Source organism: Danio rerio, chromosome 15 (assembly GCF_049306965.1).
Source record: "Danio rerio strain Tuebingen ecotype United States chromosome 15, GRCz12tu, whole genome shotgun sequence".
Taxonomy (NCBI): Eukaryota; Metazoa; Chordata; class Actinopteri; order Cypriniformes; family Danionidae; genus Danio; species Danio rerio.
This window is the reverse complement of record NC_133190.1, coordinates 39950534-39963062: the sequence shown is the minus strand read 5'-3', so window position 1 is coordinate 39963062 and position 12529 is coordinate 39950534. Positions and strand designations below refer to the sequence as shown.

The following is a 12529-nucleotide window of genomic DNA, read 5'->3' as shown; positions in this document are numbered from 1 at the left end:
AATTAAAAGAATTATCGTATGCTTTGTTTTATGTTGGTGACGCAGTGGCACAGTAGGTAGTGCTGTCGCCTCACAGCAAAAAAGTCGCTGGTTCGAGCCTCGGCTGGGTCAGTTGGCGTTTCTGTGTGGAGTTTGCATGTTCTCCCTGCGTTCATGTAACGGGGGAAAAAATGAAATTGTGAATTGAGTATGAATGGTGTCAAAATGCTTGTTTTTGTAAAAAATATCTGTTCTAATTAAATCAAAATCCTATGTTCACTGTTAAACTGTTTAATACATCATGGGGAAAAATAGACACCTACAGGTGAGAAAGGGGGTATAATGGGTGGAGTCAGCCGGCCATTTTGTCAGTTCACTTGTTGTTCAAGAGCTGTTGAGAGTGATTTTTTCTGATGACCAGACCTGGTACACTTATTGTCTGTGTGGAGCCCTGTTTTCTTTTGGAGAACACTATAAAGTGAACTTGTTCAGGTAAACTGCTTCCATGTGACCATTATAAAAAAAAACGTACGAACTAAGAGGGGTTACATTCGCATAGGTTTCCTCTGGGTGCTCTGGTTTTCCCCACAGTCCAAACACATGTGGTAGAGGTGAATTGCGTAGGCTAAATTGTCCGTAGTGTATGAGTGTGAATATGTGGATGTTTCCCAGGAATGGGTTGCGGCTGGAAGGGCATACGCTGTGTAAAACATATGGAGCATAAGGTGGCAGTTCATTCCGCTGTGGCAATTTTTTTAGCCTTTCAATATTTTTGTCAGGAATGGGACTGGAAGGACACAAATGCAGGTCCAAATTAAATGAACAGCAAAACTGTAGTCAGGGCCACAAATAACAGCCAAAGAATAATAATAAAAATAATAAAAAGGTGATGCCGGAGAATTCAGTGCGGAGGGGATGATGGTGCCTGTGAACAGAGGGAGATGAGCCAGTGGGAACATACACAAGAAGGACTGTGCGCTAGAAGCTGGATGACGGCCAGGCGAGACACGACTGGAAGGGATAACACCAAACAACAAGACAAGACTAGAGAGACAACCTGGAAGACAGCTTAATGGACTGACACCAAGGTTATAATAGTTTTGGATTTTTCATTAGTTTTAGTTTCTATTTCGTTTTGACTTTTTGTTTTCAAATTCAGTTAGTTTTAGAGGCAGATTTCCCAGTTTTTATTAGTTTTTATATTTTAAAATGTCTTAGTTTTAGTTTAGTTTTTATTAGTTTCAGTATTAGTTTTTTTTTTTTTTCTAAGTGAGGATATTTGTTAGGCACAAGATTCAAAATCAACAGGATAAATATTGTATAATTAAAAACGCAGTCATAAATTTTGTGAAACATGTATTCAGAGGACACATGAACACTATCATCTACCACAACCATCTACCCATCCTCAAATTCAAATACAACAGCCCACAAGAAAGCAGCCCTAAATACAATAAGTGTGCAAGGCTGCTTGTGTGGTTAGACATAGTGATGGGCAGGGCCGGATTAATCAATTGGCATTATGGGCACATAATGCACATACTCTCCATCACGAGGAAGAAAAGTAGTAATAATTCATAAGTGTGTGTATTATTTAGGAACCAAATTCCTAGAACTGGATTGGAGAGGTGTTATCCAAATCATATGCATTATAAGTCTGTAGAAGTTATACATTAAAAATACCCTTAAATATAAATTTTAGTGCTGCTTCAGTGAACTTGAACAAGTATATTAAAATCTATTAACTTCCCTTAGTTGTATTAGTATTTTTTTTCAAAATGTGCTTAAATGCTTTAAAAATAAGTTAAATCTCTGTAGACTAGAAATATATGTAGACTACTGTACATCATCTATTTAAAAAAATGTGGGCAATACATTATAGATTAATTTTATTTAACAAATATTATATCAATATTATTTTTAATTAAACTATGGGGTGCGGCTTTAGGGGGCCTACAAGACATTGTGCCCAGGGGCCTCTGAATTATTAATCCGGGCCTGGTGAGGGGAAATTCAGATTTCTAACGCAAATGTTAGGACTCAACATTATGTAGTCAGCAATAGTAATTTCAGTCAGTTAAAACATCATCATGATCTGAAAAATGTCATGAGTAAAGTTTTACAAACTGTAAATCCAACTGAATCATGCTTCACTTATTTAAATTTCATTACGATTGTCTGTTATTTAATAAACTTACGTTTTTCTCCAGATCCTCTCTTTTAAGCCCTCGGTTTACCCACGCTGCAGTTGTTTTAAGTTCAGTTCAGTCATACAGCAGGCTGTACAGTTTGTGTTTGGTTCACTGAATCACGTATGCGCAGTATTATCGGTTCACCGACTCTCAATGTAACGTTGCTGTTCTAATAACTGCATGAGAGTATATATTGGATTATTTAGTGTCAGAGGGGGTATTAGGCTTGTTATTACGTAAGAAGTGGGTGAATAAGTGCTTATTGGAGACTGGAATTGTTTCAAATGATTCAGTTCGATTTGGTTATCTTGTTCACCCGTTGCACTTAGAAGATCCGGTTACAAAGATTCATTCGCAAATTATGATGCTGATAATCAATCTTATACAACCCCAAATCAGAGAAAGTTGGGACAGTATGGAAAACTCAAATAAACAAAGCAAGTTGCGTGTTACAGTGGTAGCCATAGCTAGGTTGTATTTTTGCCTCCCATTCTCTCTCTCTTTTTCTCTTTCTCTCTCTTGCTCTCTCCATGCCTGTCATTTCTGTATGTCCGCCTTCACGCCAGCTGATTGGTCAGGAGAGCGATCCATCATCATCGGGCATTGTGGCGCGGGGATATAAAAAGGATGCCGGGCAAAGCGGAGAAGAGTGCTTTTTACTTTGTTCTCGTTTTTCGCGTACTTTGCTCACATGATTTTGTTTTTCAATGTTTTTGCTTAAGTTTTGTTTGGGTAAAATTATTTTGCATTACTTTTGCCCACTTTAGAGAAACTTTGTGATTTTTGTATATCTTTATTTTGGTTGATTTGTTTGTTACTTTTTGGCTACACTCTTTCCCGACAATATTGATCTATGCCTTCTCAAGTTCACTCTTTTCTTGGAGTAAGGTGGATAGGGAAGATGTTGCACGATTTCCATTTTGCAAACACACAAAAATGTTTTGTTAAAGACATCAGGTAAGAGGTGAACACCATCTTTGTATTTATTTTATTCTGCAGTTCAGTATAGGGAAGAATACAGCACATGAGGCTGAAGACTTTTCTTTTCATCAGATTCTTGCGAGATAAGGGGTTATTCATGGGATAGAACTGCTTTGTTATATTTCTTTCTTTTGTTTGGCTTCACTATCATCCCCTTACTCGTGAGTTTGTTTGATACTTTGTTTGAATTTGCTACTTTATTATATTGCTTTTATTGTAAATATTTCTCTTTTTGTATAAATTTGGGCATAATATTTGGTATGACCTTGGTTATACCAATATATATTTAGTTTCACTTTTTTACATTAAATGAAGTTTCACAAACTAATTTCGAGAGGAGCACGTGATATGATTCACTGTAGCTGGCCACTCATCTACACTCATTAGCTAGCCAATCAGATTGATCCAAACTCACTATAAGTAGCCTAGATAAGAACTACTCCCTTATCTTCGTTTTCCCGAAGAAACGCATAGAAGGGTGGACCCAGCTCCTTTACAATCTTCTACCCAAATCTCCTACAAACTACATCTACCTTTCTACCATCACCTTCTACAACAACAACAACCTCCATCAACAACAACAACAGCAGCAGAAACTCAAAAAATCCAATGGACACATCAAAAAACATAAACAACAACACCATGGAAAGAGCCGATACACCCGCTGTCCTAGGAACACCAGCCCAAGTACAACAACAAGCTCCGACCGGAAACCCTGTAAACACCGAAGCTCCCATAAGAGGCTGAAGACCCATCCGATCTACAGTTTCAAGCACCCAACGCCGTACACAATCTCCATCTCCTGCAACTCCAAACCGCAACTTACCTTCTCCAGCTTCCTCATACGCATCAGCAAGAGCTTCATCCCTCATTTCAAATAAAATGAACATTGCCGAACTCCACCAGACCTTCACAAACGCCGCAATATCCATTCCCAACCGCTGCAATAAAACCCAATTCCGCACAATGCTCCAGTCCTGGAACCACCCCCAATCTCCAACGCCATCAAGAACCTCATCCTATCAGGTGCCGACATAGACCTTTATACACTCCTTTCACCCATAGCACTTCCCTCGGCAGAACGACAGGTGGATTGCGGCGAATTCACCATCACTCTTAAACCACCAGTTAGCTCTCGATCTCGCACACTTTCCATATCTGAATTTCATGTAGCCTTCGCATGATACACAGAAACCATCTGCTCAGTTTTTCCCCATAGGAGGCGCGAGATTAACGACTACATGGCCATCATTTCAGAGCTCGCGCTCTTCTATGGAGGAACACATTTCTACACTTATCACAAGTTATTCTCAGCAAAATGCGCAATTCGCGTCACTCAGTGGAATAAGTGCCCTTATTGGGGGGCTTTGGACACTGATCTCCACAACAGAGTTTTCTTAGGATGCCACAATCTTTCCTGCGCGGTCTGCCGCTCAAACCTTCACCCGACCACTTCCTGTCCCTTCATAATTCCCTCCACCAATAAAGAACTACAAACCCCAAGATCCATCAGCTACGTAACCCGCCCCTCTACATCTGCTATCCCCGCTCTACTTTCTCCTCCCTCCTCTCAAAACCCTACTTCTTCTCTAACCTGCAATAATTTTAACATAGCAAGATGCTTTTACCATCCTTGCAAATTTCCCCACATCTGCAATTATTGCGGCGGCGCACACGCATGTGTCATCTGCCAAGTACTAAAAGCTAATAAAAAACATCCAAACTACTTGTTGACTCCTGTTAATATTTCTAATCTGTAATCTAAATTATGCTCGCACCCTGATCCTAACTTTTCTAAATTTCTCATTTCAGGTCTGTCTAACAGATTCCACCTTGGTGTTTCGACCCTTCCTTCCTATAACCTTGCATGTCCTAATCTACAATCTGCTAACGCTGAACCAGATTGGTGAAGCATCTAATCAAGAAAGAGATCAATAATAAATTCATGATCGGTCCCTTTCTTTCCCCCCCGTTTAGCACTTATCGGATTAGCCCAATTGGAGTGGCAACCAGAAAATTTTCAGAGAAAAAAACAACTAGTAATCGACTCATCTTCACCCAATAATTCCACCTTTTCAAGCATTAACAGCATAATTTCGCCCGAAGAATTCTCTCTGAATTACCATGACATAGACCAAGCAATTTCTTCAATTAAACTTGTCGGCTGTAATGCTTGGCTCGCTAAAGTTGACATCACGTCAGCTTTTAAAATCATGCCCTTACACCCCGAGTTCTGGCATCTTTTCAGCATCAATTAGAAATCCCAATTTTACTTCGCAGTCCGTTTAACATTCGGTTGCAGAAGTAGCCCCAAAATTTTCGACATGCTTTCAGAAGCCATATGCTGGATTCTCGCTAACAATTCAAAATTCCGTACGTAGTTCACCTCCTTAATGATTTCCTCATCATCTCTCCCCCACATACCCCACCTGCTCAACACCTAGCGACTACTAAAGCTGTTTTCGCTAAGCTTGGTATCCCTCTCGCAGACAGGGATGTATAGTTATCAAAGTAGAACTACTTCACTACTGTACCTAAGTACTAAAAGTATCTATTCTTTACTGGAGTATTATTTTTTTGTCCCACTTACACTTTTACTTTAGTACATATTTTCCATAAGTTTAATACTTTTACTCCGATAGATTTTTTTATGTACTGCATCGTTACTTGTTACTAAGGGTGTCAAAATTATCGATATCATTTCAGTAATAGATCATAACTAGTTATTACACGATGACATCATTTATATTCTGTGCGCGATGTCGCAATACTATGGCGGAGGAGGCGCGAGGGCGAGACTAGGCGGCACAGCACACAAACCGCTTTTTTACTATTAGGAAGAAATGTTGTAAAACTTCACCTCTGCCTCTCTCTCTCTCACTTTGAACATTTGACCCGCTGGCCTTTTTGTAAGGTAACTTTTCCTCTCTTCTTGGCTGTTAAAGCTGTGGATCCAGACATGAGCGTACCTGATGTGCAAGTTTTCTTCACTGTATCTATTACCTGTGTTAATCGCGTATTCTTCCCACCATGTGTGCACAGCGCTTATATTTCTAAAGCCCTTTCTGTTGAGGACAATAACCAATCATAGGCGTGTAAGACTCAAAAAGCAGGCGAGTAAGACTCAAAAAGCAGGCGGGATCATATTGACATGAGTTTATTTGCTGTAAATGCTCATGCTGTCTTCTGTGCTTGTGTTGAGTTTTGTTTGATACATTTAGAAAGAGTGTTTTCTTTGAGCAGGTCAAATTAAGAGCACAGTTCGTATATCTGACTGCTGTATTAAAGAGCCCATATTATATATGAAATAGGATCATATCTTGGTTGTAAGGGTCTCCAACAGTCTAATATGCATGCAAGGTCAAAAAACACTTTCATGGTCTTATAATCTGCATTTATTTTTACCTAATTATCCCAGCGACTCCCATATGAATCGTCCAGTGATTCATTTGTTCCCAAACCCCTCCTTAGCGCGAAGCTAATCTGCGCTGATTGGACCGATGACAGCCTGTTGCGATTGGTCGACTGCCTTCAGTCAGAGAGTGAAATGCCAAACAGCTAATCAGCAATATAAAAGTAATCACAGTTCATACGCGCTCCATAGTGTAGGCGTGGATTTTAGCTGCTAGTGGGTCAATGTAAATACAGTCGATGGACTTGAAAATTCAGACGACTAACTATTTTATTGTGCAAAAACTCCAAAAACTGTCGAGGAGATCTCATAGCTTGTCTCACTTTGCTCTTTTCACAGACACAAACACACACACACACACACACACACACACATTGCCCTTGTCCGCGCACACACAAACAAAAACACACACACACCTCCGGGCGACAACGCGCGCACACACACACAAACACACACACATACCTCCGGACGACAGCGCACGCACACACACACACGCACGCACACACTACCCTCTATGAAGGTAATTCAGTTGCGAAACTCGAGAGCTTGCAAATGTAAATGTGAGCACTTGTGATAATAATATTTGTATGTGTAGGTTGAAATGTACACTTACAGCTCTGATGTGAACAGCTGAAATCCTCGATTTGCACACACACACAACAATCCACACACTTGTGTTTTAAATTCGAAGTTGCAGATTAATAGTTGTGTATTTGTAAAATGTCATTCACAAATACAAAGTGACAGACACACGTGTGCAAGGCAAATTTGACTGCATCTTCGCTCTACAACCACAGGTCGGCACTCACAACCTCTCAGATTCGTCAGTACAACTACAAATCTCCCGCGCTCTGACTTTTGCTACACATCTCCCGCGATCTCTGCAGCAGAACTCATCTGTGCACTCGCAGATGCAGAGGCGTGAGCAGCGCTGGGCAGGGGAGGGGCGGGGCTGGTGTAAAGCTGTTTGATTGGCTGATGCCTGACCAATGAACAATGCCAGCAGCCAACAGGACTGAGGTGCAAAATAATCATTTCCCACGAATATTTTATTATTTAGGGTTTATTTAAACTCTTTTCTGAAGAGATTCTTGTTAAAAATAATATATTCTGTGGAAATGTACATACCAGTAAAAGAGCAGCAAAGCCAGTTTATTGGCTAGAGCCAGCCAATGAGATGGGGCGTTTCTGTTTGTCAGGACACAGGGCAGCTCACGTTGTTGGAGGCCTCGAGCAATCAGAGGGTAAGTTATGATTTTTAATAATTATCTATATGTTCAATACTGTTAGCTAAGCTAAGGACTGTGCTGGGTGCTTCTCTTGTTTGTTTCTTATATAAGAAAACAGTTATGAGTTATCTAGGAGCTGCTTTCAATCATGTTATATGGTTCTAAAGATACGATTCAACCCACATGAAATAAGAAGTTGTAATAGTATTTATAGTAAATAATAGTACGTTTTTGAACCATACTAACTATAGTAAACTGTATTATACAGTATATATTGCAGTATCTACAACTTTGTTAATGAATGCAACAGCACACTAACTACACATTAACTAGCATGAACTTTAATAAATTGAAGTATATTTACACACACACACACACACACACACACACACACACACACATTAATAGCAATTAAAAATAACACTAGGCGTTTCAGTTTCTTACAGATCATACCGGTTTTTGTTATTATAACCTGCATCATATCTATCTATCCATCTATCTATTTACATGTTTGTGTACAGTGTGTCCTTTATATCACTTTTTTAATTATGAACGTTACTAACTATAGGTTATTTCTCAGTTTCCTGTAAGGATGGAGTGACAGGAGAGATCAGCATGTTTCAAGTCGATGAGGAACTCAGAGAAGCTGCATAGCTTGAATAGGATGTTATTTATGCTAAAGATGACATGATGATCCAGCTCATCTACAAACACTTCAAAATGATTCAGATCATTCAAGAGGAAGCCGACTTTATTTTCTCTTTTTTCTTGCCAAGATGACTACAGATTTGAACAAAACACACACTCACCCACAAACACAACTTTTATTTTGATAATTGTTTAATGTAGTATTTTTACACTTTACTGTAAGGCAGGGGTGTCAAACTCAGTTCCTGAAGGGCCGTAATCCTTCACGTTTTTAGTTGCAACCTTGCTTCAACACACTTAAGTGAAAGTTTCAAACAAACCTGAAGGACTCAATTAGTTTGATCAGGTGTGTTTAATTAGGGTTAGAACTAAACTTTGCAAAGCTGCAGCCCTCCAGGAACTGAGTTTGACACCTGTTCTGTAAGTGAAATGTAATTTGTCAAATAAAATTTACAGTCCAAATAAGTGCAGTGCAAATGTCTAGTTACTTGTATTGAAATATTTCAGGGTTTTTCCTTGTTCATAATGAGATGGAGGTGGTAAATCCAACTTCATCATTACCCATCAAATGTTATCTCCTCTTTAATACTTTGCTCAAGCCTTAACTAATGGTCAGAAAGCAAGCCATTGTGTAAAGCTGGTTGATGCTCGCTGTAATAGAGAGAGATGATGACTGTTCAGCTTATGTTGCTTAACCCTGCAGATGAGATGCTCAAAGTGGACCCTCAGCCGAGCGATGGACACTGTCTCCCTCACCTAGTTGCTCTTCCTTTGAACACACATATCATGTTGAAGGATGCAAGTTGTGGACCTAAATCAGATGTAATGCATGTAGATGTAAAAATTAGAAAGAAATGAAACTGCTTTAAAATGTATTAGGTTTTACATATAAATACGTGTTCTTAACAGATTTGTTTCAACTTGATATTTGCATAATAAATGGCATTAGAATGTTTAGTTTTAAACAGATAGCTATATTTCAATTTTTTCAAATTTAAGCTATATATATATATATATATATATATATATATATATATATATACATACATACATACATACAAGTATACTTCAATTTATTAAAGTTCATGCTAGTTAATACTACAGTGTGCTGTTGCATTCATTAACAAAGTTGTAGATACTGCAATATATACTGTATAATACAGTTTACTATAGTTAGTATGGTTCAAAAACGTACTATTATTTACTATAAATACTATTACAACTTCTTATTTCATGTGGGTTGAATCGTATCTTTAGAACCATATAACATGATTGAAAGCAGCTCCTAGATAACTCATAACTGTTTTCTTATATAAGAAACAAACAAGAGAAGCACCCAGCACAGTCCTTAGCTTAGCTAACAGTATTGAACATATAGATAATTATTAAAAATCATAACTTACCCTCTGATTGCTCGAGGCCTCCAACAACGTGAGCTGCCCTGTGTCCTGACAAACAGAAACGCCCCATCTCATTGGCTGGCTCTAGCCAATAAACTGGCTTTGCTGCTCTTTTACTGGTATGTACATTTCCACAGAATATATTATTTTTAACAAGAATCTCTTCAGAAAAGAGTTTAAATAAACCCTAAATAATAAAATATTCGTGGGAAATGATTATTTTGCACCTCAGTCCTGTTGGCTGCTGGCATTGTTCATTGGTCAGGCATCAGCCAATCAAACAGCTTTACACCAGCCCCGCCCCTCCCCTGCCCAGCGCTGCTCACGCCTCTGCATCTGCGAGTGCACAGATGAGTTCTGCTGCAGAGATCGCGGGAGATGTGTAGCAAAAGTCAGAGCGCGGGAGATTTGTAGTTGTACTGACGAATCTGAGAGGTTGTGAGTGCCGACCTGTGGTTGTAGAGCGAAGATGCAGTCAAATTTGCCTTGCACACGTGTGTCTGTCACTTTGTATTTGTGAATGACATTTTACAAATACACAACTATTAATCTGCAACTTCGAATTTAAAACACAAGTGTGTGGATTGTTGTGTGTGTGTGCAAATCGAGGATTTCAGCTGTTCACATCAGAGCTGTAAGTGTACATTTCAACCTACACATACAAATATTATTATCACAAGTGCTCACATTTACATTTGCAAGCTCTCGAGTTTCGCAACTGAATTACCTTCATAACCCTCGTCCATGGAGTAAACAAAGCAGCACGCATCGTGTTTTTAACGTGACTTTGCATGCGATAAGAGAATATAGCCAGTTAACCTGATACAGTACACGCAGTTACAAGTAACAAATCACAACTAAATACATTTGCAAGCTAGAGTCAACGAGGCAACAACTTTAATCGCACGTACTTACACTTGAGAAATGGAGGAAGAAACCCATCCTGACGTCCATCAGTAAGTTAATCTTTACTGATCCTTCCTTTAACAAATGCCGATGAAGTATTCTTTCGTATTCGTATTATCAATGCATTTTTTTCCCAACACATCCCATAATTTCTAAAATATCAGCCTCTACTAAATGGTTGAGATGTTGGTTTATGGTAAAAGTACCAGAATTAATAAATATACTACAAAAAATATGAAATGTAAGACCAATTTAATTAAAAACAATCAAAATTAAAAAAAAAAAATGTGAATACTTAACCATAGCCATCAGCCAAATATTTCAGATTTTCATTTAACACGGTAACATACATGTTTTCCTGTTTTTTTTTTTTTTTTTTTTTTTACAATAAAATCAAAATCAAGTGAATTAGTGCAACAGGATTTAGTTTGCTTGTTTAGTTTAGTTTCAGGAGTGCTTCCAGAAGACAGAACTCCTGTTTATTGTGGTATTAACCAATCAAACTTCAAAACTCCCAAAGTGTGAGTGTGTGTTTGTGTGTGAGTGAGAGTGAATAATGTGTGTAAGAGAGAAACTGTGATTGTACCTGTGTGTGCGTCTGTATGTGTGTGTAAGAGAGAGAGAGAGTGTAAAAGAGTGTATTTATATGTGTTTTTGTGTGCGTGTGCCCATGTATATGTATAACAACATCTGTATTACACAGATCCTACGAGGAGATGGTGAATTATGTGGACATTATGTATAAAATTAAATCACACTAAATTTTAATTTTTATTTTCAGAAAGTAAAACTACCCATAATTTCATGTAAGGGTTGGGTTTAGAGATTGGATTTGGGTTTAGAGCAATCGAAAGTATAGTTTGTAGAGTATAAAAACAACATATGTAACCTATGTAATCTCCCCAAAATTCACAAAAATGTGTGTGTGTATAAGAGAGAGAGAGAGACGGGAGAAAACTGTGTGTGAGAGTGGGGAGAGAGTGTGAGAGAGTCTACATTTAGGTGTGTGCAGGGCAGTGTGTGTGTGTGTGTGTGCGTGTGCGTGTGTGTGTGTGTGTGTGTGTGTGTGTGTGTGTGTGTGTGTTTGTGAGAAAGAGAGAGAGAGAGAAAAAGAGTCCTTCGAAAAGAGAAGGGGTTTAACCCCGGCATCCTGGCCAAATCTGCCTACTGGCCTCTGTCCATCATGGCCTCCTAACCATCCCCATATTCAATTGGCTTCATCACTGTCTCCTCTCCACCAATCAGCTGGTATGTGGTGGGCGGTCTGGCGCAAAATGGCTGTCGTCGCGTCATCCAGGTGGATGCTACACACTGGTGGTGGATGAGGAGATGCCCCCATTGTGTAAAGCGCTTTGAGTGCCCAGAAAAGCGCTATATAAATGTAAGGAATTATATGAAGTAAGGGCTACAATAAAGGAAACAATCAATAAAACTAATCAATGATGCACATTTCAATGAACAAATACCTAGCCAATTTGCTAGATCCCTTGAATAACAGAAGCTGTTGGATAATGTTCCATTATCACTTGTCATAAAAAGCTTAAAATACTTACTCATGTTTTTAATGTGCTTGGCGAAACAAAATCTAAATATTCCCGCTTTCAGATTTGTCAGAGGGTGGAACAACCATCGACTATTTGATTCATTTATTCAGAAAATGATTAGCCTATAGTAACAGTTTCCTATAACATGACAGATTCCCATACATGGGGCATATGTTATACCATTTCTGTTAGTATGAGTATCAAGTATTAATGTTTAACCACACATCAACAATAACAA

General features: G+C 38.7%; 1 long non-coding RNA gene across 1 annotated transcript; it reads right to left on the bottom strand.

Annotated features, from left to right (window-relative positions):
- Window positions 1-8215: 8215 nt before the first annotated feature.
- On the bottom strand, window positions 8216-10048 carry LOC141377900 (uncharacterized). The gene is made up of 2 exons (XR_012391009.1): window positions 9845-10048; window positions 8216-9252 (listed from the first exon to the last, which is right to left on the bottom strand). It is a non-coding gene; the product is annotated as an uncharacterized lncRNA (long non-coding RNA).
- Window positions 10049-12529: the final 2481 nt, after the last annotated feature.